The 13,333-nt window shown below is 35.7% G+C and overlaps 1 protein-coding gene and 1 long non-coding RNA gene across 2 annotated transcripts in view; one reads left to right on the forward strand and one right to left on the reverse strand.

Moving 5' to 3' along the window:
• Positions 1-13,333, reverse strand: part of KHDRBS2 (KH RNA binding domain containing, signal transduction associated 2) — a 574,896-nt gene that overhangs the window by 298,744 nt on the left and 262,819 nt on the right. The gene's annotated exons all lie outside the window — the stretch shown is intronic.
• LOC122909464 overlaps positions 1-13,333 on the forward strand; it is a 37,498-nt gene that overhangs the window by 5,400 nt on the left and 18,765 nt on the right. Inside the window, exon 2 of the long non-coding RNA XR_006385144.1 lies at positions 8,663-8,709. This is a non-coding gene — a long non-coding RNA (uncharacterized LOC122909464). The remainder of the gene's footprint in view (positions 1-8,662; positions 8,710-13,333) is intronic.

Genomic DNA, 13,333 nt, shown 5'->3' on the forward strand with positions numbered 1-13,333 from the left:
ATCTTTAGATATAAACATGTATGTACATACTTATTTTTTTAACTATATCTATCCAGCTTTAGACTTAGTCATATTTCCAAAAGCCATGTTTCTTTTTTCTTTTGTTTTTCTTTTTTTTTTAATTTTATTTATCTATTTGACAGAGAAAGCACAAACAGCAGCAGAGGGAGGGTGAAAAGCAGACTCCCTACTGAGCAACGCTGATGTGGGGCTGGATCCCAGGATCCTGGGATCATGACTTGAGCCCAAGGTAGAGGCTTAGGATTGGGCCACCCAGGCATCCCAAAATCTACGTTTCTTTGACTATATCTCATTTATTTTCATTCTAAACTTCTTACATTTATGCATCTGTACTGACTAAAATTCTGTCTTGCACTAAGACAAATTATAGATCAATTTGAAAGTATTGATTAATTAAAAGAAAAACACTAAACTTAAAATACACCTAGAACATGACTGGACTCATTCACATTAGGGTGAGTGAACAAGCATTAGTATTATAAGCAAAAATGTTGACATAACTTAAAGATATTTTCCCTATACCCCTTTCCTGTTCTTTAGGCACATGTTGTATTTATCTGCCCCAAAGAATGACTCCGCCTTAAATCTCACAATGAGTTTCTAAAGTGCTTAAATTACATTTTTTTTTTTTTTTAAATTCTGCATGTTGCATTGATTTCAGACAACAACTCAAATAGGAAAATAAATCTTGGGGCACCTAGGTGGCTTAGTGGGTTAAACCTCTGCCTTCAGCTCAGGTCATGATCTTAGGGTCCTAGGATAAAGCCCCACATCGGGCTCTCTGCTCAGCAGGGAGCCTGCTTCCCCCTCTCTTTCTGTTTGCCTCTCTGCCTACTTGTGATCTCTCTCTGTCAAATAAATAAAATCTTTAAAAAAAAAAAAAAAAGAAAGAAAAAGAAAAGAAATCTTTAGCCCAAGAGGGTTTTGATAATACTAAAACAAACTGAATTTTAAAGCCACTTAAAGACAATATTGTCGCCCTCGACCCGCAAGGACGACAAGAAGCCCCGGTTCAGATGTATCTTCTCTCTCTTTATTTCCGCAAGTCTACACACTTATATACGTTTACATGACCAATCAGTGAACAAGGTGACCAATAAGGGGCCAATCAATGGGGAGAGCCAATGAGAGTCCTGTTACTATGCTGATTAAATTTGAAACAGCCAATGACCATGTCCTCCTTTAGGCAAGCTTCACCAGAAAGTTCGGTGTTCACTTGCAGCGTATTTTGCTGGCAGTGAGCCAAGCGCCATCTTGTAATGGCGGGGACTTTCCCGGCCGGAGGTGGTCCCCGACATCTCCCCCTTTTTTGTTTTATGGCAGAGATCGTGCCTGTCTTAGGTCGTCAGTAGCAGAAAACATCCTTACCCGTCATCAGACACAAGATATCGATGATCTCTGTCCTGTCTTAGGTTGGTATGTTTCTCTACTGATCTTACCCGTCTTTGACTACCGATCTAGCATGCTTAGCCATATCTGGGGAGATGTCCTAGCCTCTATTGACAAAAGGGCTTGTACTATAGCGCGGCTCTGCTCTCGCTGCTGTGTTCTCCATTGGCGAACTTTTCTGAATAGAAGCAGAATGCCAGTAAGGAGGAGGACAAGAAGACCAATTGTGCCAGCCCATTGTTTGGTAAACTGGAACATATTGCTGAATGTTTGAAATATCTCTGGGAGGGAAGCTGGTTGCACACGCGTACTCGTGTGAAATTTTGAAAATCGAGTTGTTGTAGGAAGGCTTTAAAGGGTTGTGAGGTGTAGGCTGGACCATTATCTGTCTTACTTTCCAAATTCTGAAACATGTGTGACATCCATTTGCCATATATGACTAGGTAACAGACCCTTAGGATTAACCCCCAAGGACGGTGCAGGTAGTAAAGTCAAGCAGTTTCTGCAGGAGACTACTATGTCCCGTGCCTGTGCTTTTGTTATGTTAAATTTGAGGCGAAGAGTTAAAGCATTCACATGGAACAGCTTATGATGTCTCGCCTGTTGCACCAGGTCCTCAATGGCAAAGGTTGATATGGCCCCGAGGCATTAATAGGTTTCACATGGGCCAAACCCTGGATCACAGGTGGTCCCATTGAGGTATGTTTAGCAAGCCTTCATTTAGGAACCATGGAGCCGCCTTTTCCACTGTATTCAAAAAGGCCCGAGCAGTTTTTGCTTTTAGTGGAGTTCCATTGGCTTACAGCAGGTCTTTTAAAGACCCTTCTAACCGCACTTTAGATACTTCAGATCCCGTTATGAACACACAGACAACAGACGCGGACGTTAAAGACACTAACTAACACACTGACTTTTTACGCACATATACTTCAGTCGACCTTTATTCCCCGCTTTACCGCGGAATAAAATCCCGGCTCTATGGCCGCCCCGCTTCTTATTGCGGTCTTGTACAAGATTGCCACCACTTTAATCGTGGTTCCTTCCCCGCTTACCTGCGGTTTTTCTCCTTGCAAGGTTTACTTACACATTAACAACTCCCGGGTGCCGGCACCATTTGTCGCCCTCGACCCGCAAGGACGACAAGAAGCCCGGTTCAGATGTATCTTCTCTCTCTTTATTTCCGCAAGTCTACACACTTATATACGTTTACATGACCAATCAGTGAACAAGGTGACCAATAAGGGGCCAATCAATGGGGAGAGCCAATGAGAGTCCTGTTACTATGCTGATTAAATTTGAAACAGCCAATGACCATGTCCTCCTTTAGGCAAGCTTCACCAGAAAGTTCGTTGTTTACTTGCAGCATATTTTGCTGGCAGTGAGCCAAGCGCCATCTTGTAATGGCGGGGACTTTCCTGGCCGGAGGCGGTCCCCGACACAATATGCCTATTAAATCATGTAAAGTTATGGTGGTTTTTTTTTTTTTTAGTTTTTTTCTGCCCTTCAAACTTGTTATGGTGTCTAGTTGACAAAATCTTTATATTAATAAAATAGAAAACATTTTATTTTTATTATTAAAAGCAAAAACAAAATTAAAGATTAAATGCTCTTTATATTATAGTGGAAATCAAAGGACATAAACAAATTATTTTCTCATTAATGACAAAGACAGAAACAAGATAAGCATTGATAAAACTATAGCTGAGCCCAAATAGCTGATGTAAGTTGTAGTACGGGCAAAATGCAAACTAAGGCTAGAAAGAATTAAAATATCTAGAAAGGAAGTAGTTTTTAACTCTCACTAAAAATATATGATATATGAATCTAAAGTTTATAATAATTTTGTTCGGTACTACCAAGTCATTGTATAGCATGGTTTCTGTGCAAATGAATACTTTAAGCTATCTTTTAATAAGTAAATGCATCATTTGGACCTAATGATTTGATTTATAATAATTTGCATTTATAGTAGATACGCTTTGAAAGTGAGACATGCAATTTTGAAAGTCCAGTTTTATAAGCAGAAATACTGAATGCCAAGTATTAAACATTGAATAAATGGTGATATTTTTTAAAAGTGGTAGAATTTATGGATTTGTAATAAAGAACTTAGGATATATAATAAATCTTTAGATTCTGTAGGATTTGTCACAAAAATGAAAATAAGAAAATAAATGTGAGCCAATGTTTTTAAAGTGCAGATCTTTGATTATTGGCTTGTCAAACTGCAGGTCGAGACCCATTACAGGTAAGTGACATTATTTTATTGAGTTTCAACTGACACTTTAAAAAGTGAAATAGAATAAATACAATAGAATACTAATATCAAAGAACATGTCCTATATTAACGTTTGATAAGGTGGTACACGCAGACACACACACACCTATTAAGTACCATCCAGTAAAACTTTTGTTTCAATTATACATTATTGTATTAGTTTCCTATTACTGATCTAACATATTATCACAAATTTACTGGCTTAAAACAATATAAATTTATTCTCTTATAGTTGTTGAGCTCATAAGTCTAAAGTAGCGTGTTAGCAGGGCTCTATTCCTTCTGGACACTTCAGTTGAGGAATTTTTTTTTTTTTTTTTTTTTTTGCTTTTCCAGTTTCTAAAGGATGCTTGCATGCTTGCATTCCTTGACTTGTGGCTCCTCCTTCTTCCTTTACAAAGCTGATCTCCAACCTCTGATTCTACCTTAACATCTCCTCATTCCATCTTTACCTTCACTTTTTCTAACTTTGATTCCCCTATCTACTTCTTAGAAAGATACTTGTGATTTGATTGGGCCCCACGGATATGCAGCTTATTCTTTCTCTCTTAAGATCCTTAATTTAATTACATCTGCAAAATCTCCTTTACTGCGTCAATAAGGTAACATCCCTACAGGTTCCAGGATTTAGATAGGGACATCTTCAGAAGTGTGTGTGTGTGTGTGGTTGCATGCGTGTGCATGTGCACTGAGTCATGATGTAAAACATACTCCTTACTGTGAGTTCTAGCTTAAGAACATCAGAAAAACTCCTTTTTTTTCTGATCCAATGAAAGCACACATGTAGCAAAAATGTTACCATCTTCCCAGTTACAGAGCGCAGTAAACATCACTCCTTGATCTTAGATTTTTTTTTCTTCTAAGCTCAAATGCAACCTCAGAATCCTTCTCAACACTGATTCCAACAAAATATCAGTTGGTTAGATTTGGAATATACATGCAAACCTTTTAACCATTCCTCATAATGACACTGTTGTTAAAAGAATGAGCAACAGCAGATGCTCAAATGAAACTGGAAGAGAACTTAATATAAACCTGGTATGGAATGAGAGGACAGGAAAGAGAGATGAAAGTATCAAATCAAGCATCATACAGATTTGTGATATTTAATCAGTGTCTTTGTAAATGTTCAATTACAGACTTAACAATTTTCAAATGATTCAAAATTGGGAAAGCATGGTGCTTCAATGGCAAAAATAAAAAATGAGTTTGGCGAGTACAAAAAACTGTTACATTGTCTTAAGTTCTGCAGAAACATATTCAATTGACATACAGAGAAATACAACTTAAACAAATCGTCACCAGGAATATTGGTTGGAAAAGTAACAACATTTATGTATGAGGAATGATGTATGGTGTTTGAGAATTTGAGAAGCAGGCCTTCTTTTTTGCATTAGTCACAGTATTATTGGAGTAGCTTATTGTGTTTTGGTCACCTTACTTGAGAAGGACAATTTAAATGGTTAGTGAAATGTAAAAGCAGATGAGCAACTCAAGGGCAAAGTCCTTAAAGAACATGCAAATTAGGTTTCAGCCTAATTAGTGGAGTTAATGGGTCAGTAGTCTCTGGTTTAAAGTTTAAACACCATCAAGTATACCCAGAGTTTTATCAAATAGGTTACATGTTATTTTCCGGGAATGGAGGATCACTAAGGAAATCTATTTCTTAAGCTGATGGTATAAAATTGAGAGTCTCACAATCATTTGTCTTTTGTTTTGTTTTGTTTTACATATTGGGGCTCTACTTACTGTGCTGCTCTGGTTAGAAACACTGAATATATTGGAAAAATTAAAATATTTTTCAAAATAGCATTCCTCTTGAAAAAGTAGTGTAAAAATGCAAACTTGAAATTGCCCAGGTTGGAAAAAAAAATTACAGAAAGCCAAGATTTACAACAGCAACAAAGCAAGCTTCAGCGGTAGTAGAATTGATCACAGTCTTAATAAGATTAAATTTTGACAGTTGGTAAACACACTGACTTTTGAATGTTAATGCAAGTCATTCATAGATTTTGTTTGCATTACTTATTCAGTGTGTTGAATATCAGGGGAATAATTTGGCCTTTGGACAAGAAACGACCAAGACAATCTGTACAAACATGAATGACATACACAGAAGATGAACTAAAATGACACCGGGGTGAACAAATCTCAGGAGTGAAAAGTTATTGGATTTTGTTTCAAACGTCTTTGTGCTTACTACTGACACATCTATTTCATACTGAGTTTGAAGAGAGGTGGATTATCGGGCAAGGCTTTTACTGAAAGAAGGTTATTTGAGAAAATATTTGAAAGAAGCTAGTGAACTTGCAAAGCAGATCAAAGAGAAAATTAAATTTGAGCACGTTATGGCACTGTAGTCACTTTAGATGAAGCACAGGAGATGTAATGCTCCCTGATCTCTGTAAGGCGTTTACCGAATAGTTAGAGCATTTTCCTTTTTCAGGCAGGGAAGGCTATTGAAACCATTCCATTTTGCTATTAAGTTTCCCTTATGAGCTTTACGAACCAGCAGTTTTTTTCTTTTAATTCAAATGAAGGTGTTTGATATTTTTCCTCATGAGTCTCCAAAATTTTCTATTATTAAAGATGGATCATGTGTGAAAGGCAATAGGATTATATGGGATGTGAGTGCTTTTCTTGGTACATTGCTATTGCTAAAAATTAGGGATAAAGAAAGAGCTAAGCTTTTTTTTTTTTTTTTTTTAACATCTATTATTCACTTGGTGTTAGGGGACTTTTCTGATGTCTCTTAAAATCTACTAATGAAATATCATAATACTAATCTTTTCTACCATTTCTATCTAGAATGATTATATTAATAATATAAAATCAAATCATACTTTCCTCTTTTATAAAAGCATCTTTCTGGTTTAAGCTATTATATATGACATTTATTTTTTTGTTGTAAAATAAATTATCTGAAAATTTTTTTTTAAAATTTAAATTATAGTATATAATTCATCAATATAAAAGTCAATGAAATTTTAAAATTCACTGATTTAATAAAATTACAAAGAAAGTAATAGAAACAGCTATCATGAAAGACCCATTTAATTTATGTTCTTTTTCTATAATTACACTTTAGTCACAAATGTCATAACAGAAAGGAGATACAGTAAAGGTAAAATTTCTTACAATTTAATTTTCTATTAATTTTATATTCTATATATTAAATTGAAACATGAGATTCTATAATGATGTAATTTTAAGATAATAACTCTTACACAAGTTAGAAAACTAAGACAGCTAAGATTTCACAATTCCTGCACTTTACAAAATCATTTTGAGAATTTAGTATATTTACTACATCCCACCATCTGCTTACATGCAGAAATTTTCATAGGTAAACCTAATGTATATAAAATATTATCCCTTTACTTTTTGGCTAAATTACACGTATTTTTCAACTGATTTTCCAACTTCTTTTCCTTTGCATGTATTCATTATTCAAATTAAGGCAAGAGTCCTTGTCTATCCTAAAAGTACTATCTCCAAGTGGTAGCTTCCTTCAAATTTCACAATATTTCATAATATTTTACAATATTTGTGAAATATTTTTTAAAAATTTATCAAAAGATTTAAATATAAAGACAATAACAATAAAACAAAATTACATTTAAGAAGAAATTACCCAATAGTTTTTTTTTGGGGGGGGGAGTAGCAGAGGGACAGGGAGAGAGAAAATCTTAAGCAGGCTCCACCCTCAGTGTAAAGCCCAACATGGGGCTTGATCTCATGACCCTAACATCACAACCTGAACTAAAATCAAGAGTCAGCTGCTTAAGCAACTGAGCCACCCAGGTTCCCCAGAAATTACCCGGTAATTTTACTAGATGACTAATCTTATCCAACATATTATCATTTCAAATAATATTTGGAGGTTAGAAATCTACTAACTTCTATGAAATGAAGAGTAACATATTAATTTAAGCTAAAATTCCACCCTAGAGAGAATAATTTCATCCAGATGTGGTCAGGGAATAAAATAACAAGCATTCTGGAAGTTTCACCAAGCTAGCATTTATATTTATTAGTATTGATTATATAATACAACATTCATGGTACTAGCCCTATTCTCCTCTGACTTAACCTTTTTTATTAAAAAAATATGTAAATTAGTTTTTCATGTAACTATGGCAATAAACATAATGGAGAACATTGATTTAAAACCTTATTTTATTATGCTTCACAGATACTCTGTTTTTTGTGGGTTTTTTGTTGTTCTTGTTGTTGTTGTTGTTGTTTTTTAACAAATTGAAGGTCTGTGGTAACTCTGCATTCAGAAAGCCTATTGGGGCTATTTTTCCAAGATCTTTAGTTCATTCTGTGTTTCTGTGTTACATTTTGATTACATTTTTTATGGTGATCTGTGATCAGTGATCTTTGGTGTTACTATTTTAATTGTTTTGGAGCACCATGAACCATGTCCATATCAAGATGGCAAACTTGATCAATAAATGCTGTATGTGTTCTGACTGCTCCACTGCCCAGCCAATCCAGGCTTTTCCCCTCTCCTTGGGGCTCCTTGTTCTCTGAAACATAGTAATGTTAAATTTAGGTCAGTTAAGGTGGCCTCTAAGTGTTCAAGAGAAAGGAAGTAAGTGCAGATGGGGTGGAAGCAGCAGGAGAACCAGAACTAGAAGTGGAGCCTGATGATGTGCCTGAGTTGCTGCAGTCTCATGATCAAACCTGAATGGAAGAGGAGTTGCTTCTTAAGAATGAGCAAAGAAAGTGGTTTCTTGAGATGGAATGTACTTCTGGTGAAGATGCTGTGAAGATTGTTAGCAACAGAGTATTTAGACTATCACATAAACTTAGTTGGTAAAGCACCAGCACAGTTTGAGAGAACTGACTCCAGTTTTGAAGGAAGTTCTACTGTGGGCAAATGCTGTCAAAAACCATGCTACAGAAAACTGTTCATGAAAGGATGAATCAATTGATATGGCAAATTTCATTATTGTCTTATTTTAGGAAATTGCGACCTCCACCCCAACCTTCAGCACACACCACCCTGACTGGTAAGTAGCCATGAACATACAGGCAAGATGCTCCACCAGCAAAAACATCGTGACTCTCAAAAAGTTCAGGTGGTAGTTAGCACTTCTTATCAAAGTATTTTTAAATAAGATATGTGCATTATTTTTTAGACATAATGCTATTGCACACTATAGACTACACTATAGTGTAAACAGAACTTGTATATGCACTGGGGAACTGAAAAATTCATGTCACTTTACTGTGATATTTGCCTTATTGCAGAAGTCTAGAACCGAACTGACAATATCTCTGAGGTATGCCTATATATGCAATGTGGAAGGAACAGTTTTCAAGAAATAATGTTAGGAAAACTTGACAGCCTCATGCAAAAGTGGGAAACTAGAACACTATTTTAAACCATGCACAAAGACGAACTCAGAATGGATTAAGGATTTGAACATAGGACCCAAAACCATAAAGTTCCTAAAAGGAACAAGCAGTAAGCTACTTAACATTGGTTTTGATGATGATTTTTTGGAAGGACTCCAAAAGGAGAGGCAATAAATGCCAAAATAAACAAGTTGAACTACATCAAACTTAGAAGCTTCTGCACAGCAAACCATCAACAAAATGAAAAGGCAACATACCGTCAGTGAAAATATCTGTAAGACATATACAAAACAATGGATTAATATCTAAAAACATAAAGTACTCATACAACTCAGTGACAAAAGCTGATTTATCCAATTGATAAATGGGCAGAGGATCTTAACAGACATTTTTGCTAAAGAAGACATACAGATGACCAATACATGAAAAGATGCTCAACGTCACTAATCTTTAAGGAAATGGAAATCACTACCAAATGAGAGATCACAACTTTAGAAAAGCTACTATTAAAAAGACAAGAAATAACAAGTGAGGATGTGGAGAAAAAAAAGAACACCATGCACTGTTGGTGAGATTGTAATTGGTGCAGACTCTGTGGAAAGCAGTATAGAGCTTCCTTAAAAAATTAAAAATAGATCTACCATATGATCCAGTAATCCTGCTTCTGAATTTTGATCTGAAGAAAGTGAAAACACTAAGTTGAAAGATATATGTACCCCATGTTCACTGAAGCATTATTTACAATAGCCAAGATATGGAAACAGCCTAAGTGTCCAGCAATTGACGAATGGATAAAGAAAGTGTGGTACATGTATATAATAGAATATTTTTCAAGCATTTAAAAAAAGGAATGAAATCTTGTCATCTGTGACAATATGGGTGGACCCTGAGGACATTATGGCAAATAAGTCAGAAAGAGAAAAACAAATACCATATGATCTCATCCATATGTGGAATCTAAAACAATAGAAACAACAACAACAAAAACCAAGCTCATGGAAACAGGACAGATTGATTGTTGTCAAACAGAGAACAGACTGGGACAGTAGTTGAGCCAAACAGGTGAAGGGAGTCAAAAGATACAAACTTCCAGTTATAAAATAAGTCATTAGGATGTAAGGTACAGCATAGTGACTTTAGTTAATAATACTGTATTTCACATTTGAAAGTTGGCAAGAAAGTAGATCTTAGGGGCATCTGGGTGGCTCAGTGGGTTAAAGCCTCTGCCTTCGGCTCAGGTCATGATCCCAGGATCCTGGGATGGAGCCCCGAATTGGGCTCTCTGCTCAGCGGGGAGCCTGCTTCCTCCTCTCTCTCTCTCTGCCTGTCCCTCTGCCTACTTGTGATCTCTGTCTGTCAAATAAATAAATAAAAAATCTTAAAAAACGGTTGGGAGAAGGGGGGTAGGGTTATGGACATTGGGGAGGGTATGTGCTTTTGGGTAAACTGGAAGGGGAGGTGAACCATGAGAGACTATGGACTCTGAAAAACAATCTGAGGGGTTTGAAGTGGCGGGGGGGGCTGGGAGGTTGGGGTACCAGGTGGTGGGTATTATAGAGGGCACGGCTTGCATGGAGCACTGGGTGTGGTGAAAAAGTAATGAATACTGTTTTTCTGAAAATAAATAAATTGGAAGAAAAAAAAATCTTAAAAAAAAAAATAGGTCTTAGTTCCCATCACAGGAAAAAACAATTCTGTGGAACTATATATGCTGACAGTGTTAATGAGATTCATTGTGGTGATCATTTTGTAATATATACATATATAGCATCATCATGTTGTACCCCTGAAACTAATGCAATATTGTATATTAGTCATATGTCAATTTTAAAAAATGAAACACAGCTTAAAAGATAATGAGACACTGGAGGAATTATACCAAATATAACACATAGATACAAGGAGATGAAAAATTTGAGAACAAGATTAAGAGAAATATAGAATGAGACAGCCTTGCTTATATCCAACTGCAGGGTCCACAGGAGAAAATAGTGAGGAAGAAGAAATATTCTAAAGGTTGAGAATCTCCAGGAAATGATACGAATCACATGTGGGATAAATAAAAGAAGTTCATCCTGAATATATAGTAGTGAAATTGTAAAAGAGCAAAAAAAGAAAAAAAAGAGAGAGAAATAAAAAGAAAAAAAGAACCTGAAAAAGCAGCCAGAGTGGAATGAAAGATTATCACTTCTGTACGAAGGACAGTGAGACTGACACAGACTTCCTCAAGGTAACAGGGGAGTCCAGAAAGGTGTTCAATGATGACTCTGAGATTCTGAGAGTGGAAAACTGTCCATCTAAAATTATATCTGCAAAAAATTACCTTGCATGAAGAAACACAGGATAAACATTTTCAGGTTACTGAAAACTAAGTGTTCAATATTTTTCCCAAAGAAATTGCTAAAAATATACTTCAAGGAGGAAATTATCTCAAAATGAAGGCGAGAAATGAGCAGTGAAAGAAGTAAGCATACTGGCAAATCTATCAGACACAGGCTATATAAAAATAACAACAGCAACAATAATAATGCCTAAATCATGGCTTAGAATACAGCATGTGTGCCCATACAAACACATGCATACATGCAGAGAACTAAAATATAGATTTAGGAGGCATTATTGAGGTGTTTTTAATTCCTTCTATGCTTATTGGTGGAGTTAAAATAGTAACTTTATCCTGTAAATTGGCATGGTAAGTATTTCAAAGGTAACAAAGCTTGATATAGAATATATAATTTTCAAACATATTTTGGAAAAACTGAATAAAAAATTCTAATTGAAATTTCAAAGAAAACAAAAAAGAAAGAAATGGAGTAAAGTAAAACAAATCAAGATAACTAAGAATGAAACTAGTATAAATCTATCAATAAATATAATATAAATCCTAAATTACAAGGCAGAAGTTGTCAGATTGAGTTAAAAAAAAATCCAGCTTTGTGATATGAAAAGAATCTGTTTAAAGCTCCCTCCCCAGCCAAGCTTTCAGATAAAACTCACAGGTGTCAGTGCTTGGCCCTAACTCTAGTTTTCCTAGGTCACGGTGCCCTACTTTTTGAGAAAAAGTAGGGCATACAAAACATACTCTTCTCTACCCTGACCCCCAACTACAAAACATATTCTTCTCTAGCCTGACCCCAACCCACATTCCCAAGTCTCAGACAGAGGCCCCCCGCTCAAAAACCTGCTACCTCCTGCTCTCCTGGCCAGAGTAGACCTCTCCCCTCCTCATGCACACAGGTGCAACCCTCCCATATCCTTCAAAACCCCTTAAAAGGCTCAGCTTAACAGACATCTCTCTTGATGCCTCCCTTGGAGAGTGAATAAACTCTGTCCTGCTAATTCTATTCTTTGTGCAATTCTTTGCCACCCACGTCATTGGCTACCCTAACATAACCCTTACAAGAAACCCAACCAAAACACAAGGATATGACAACATTGAAAGAAAAAGAAATGGAAAAAGTGATGACAGGCAATATTAACCACAATAAAATTTATGTAAGTTAAAAAAAAAAAAATGAATTGCTTCCTTGACATGATACTGCAGTTTTCTGCCACTATTCCCTTTAGCCATGGGAGCTAGGACCCCTTCTCAATAAGAGAGCTCCTAACACAACAGTTCTTTTCCCTTATAGTTGCAGATTTTGAGAATTAATTATCCTGCAGCTTCTCCTTATTTTTACAAAGCTCCAAGTGCCTTTAAATAATTTCTTTTTTATTATTTTGTCCAGATTTTATAATTATACCTGTGGGACAGTCCTCATGACCACTCAACTCTGCCACCATTCATCAACATGCCAGAGAAAAGCTTGTTGTTCAAAGCTCTTTTACATTTTTGTGGGGTTTTAAATTTTATTTTTGTTTTGTTTTTTGTTTTGTTTTTTTGTCATGTGCATCCTTTATCTGTTTTTTAAAATTTATGCGTGAACTTACTTCTCTGCTCAACTCATCAGATGTATGATAATTGATGCCACAGACCACATTTTATTTATGCTTATATTCTCATGCAATTTTAATTTGTTGAATTAATTATTACCTATCAAAAATAGAAAGTGAAACGTAGAGTGTAATTAACATTCTGAATAAAACCATTAAAACATAGAGGTATGTTAACAAGGAACAAACTCACATCACATCTTTCACTCTTTAAGGTATAGCAACTAAAATTCACTGCAAGTAATTTTGTAACTGAAAAGGGGATGCAGAATCAGTTGGCAAAGCTTTTCTTTAAGTCAAACCTTCAATCATATGTTTAAAAAACAAAACAAAACAAAACCC

The sequence above is a fragment of the Neovison vison genome, chromosome 1 (genome assembly GCF_020171115.1).
Source record: "Neovison vison isolate M4711 chromosome 1, ASM_NN_V1, whole genome shotgun sequence".
Classification (NCBI taxonomy): Eukaryota; Metazoa; Chordata; class Mammalia; order Carnivora; family Mustelidae; genus Neogale; species Neogale vison.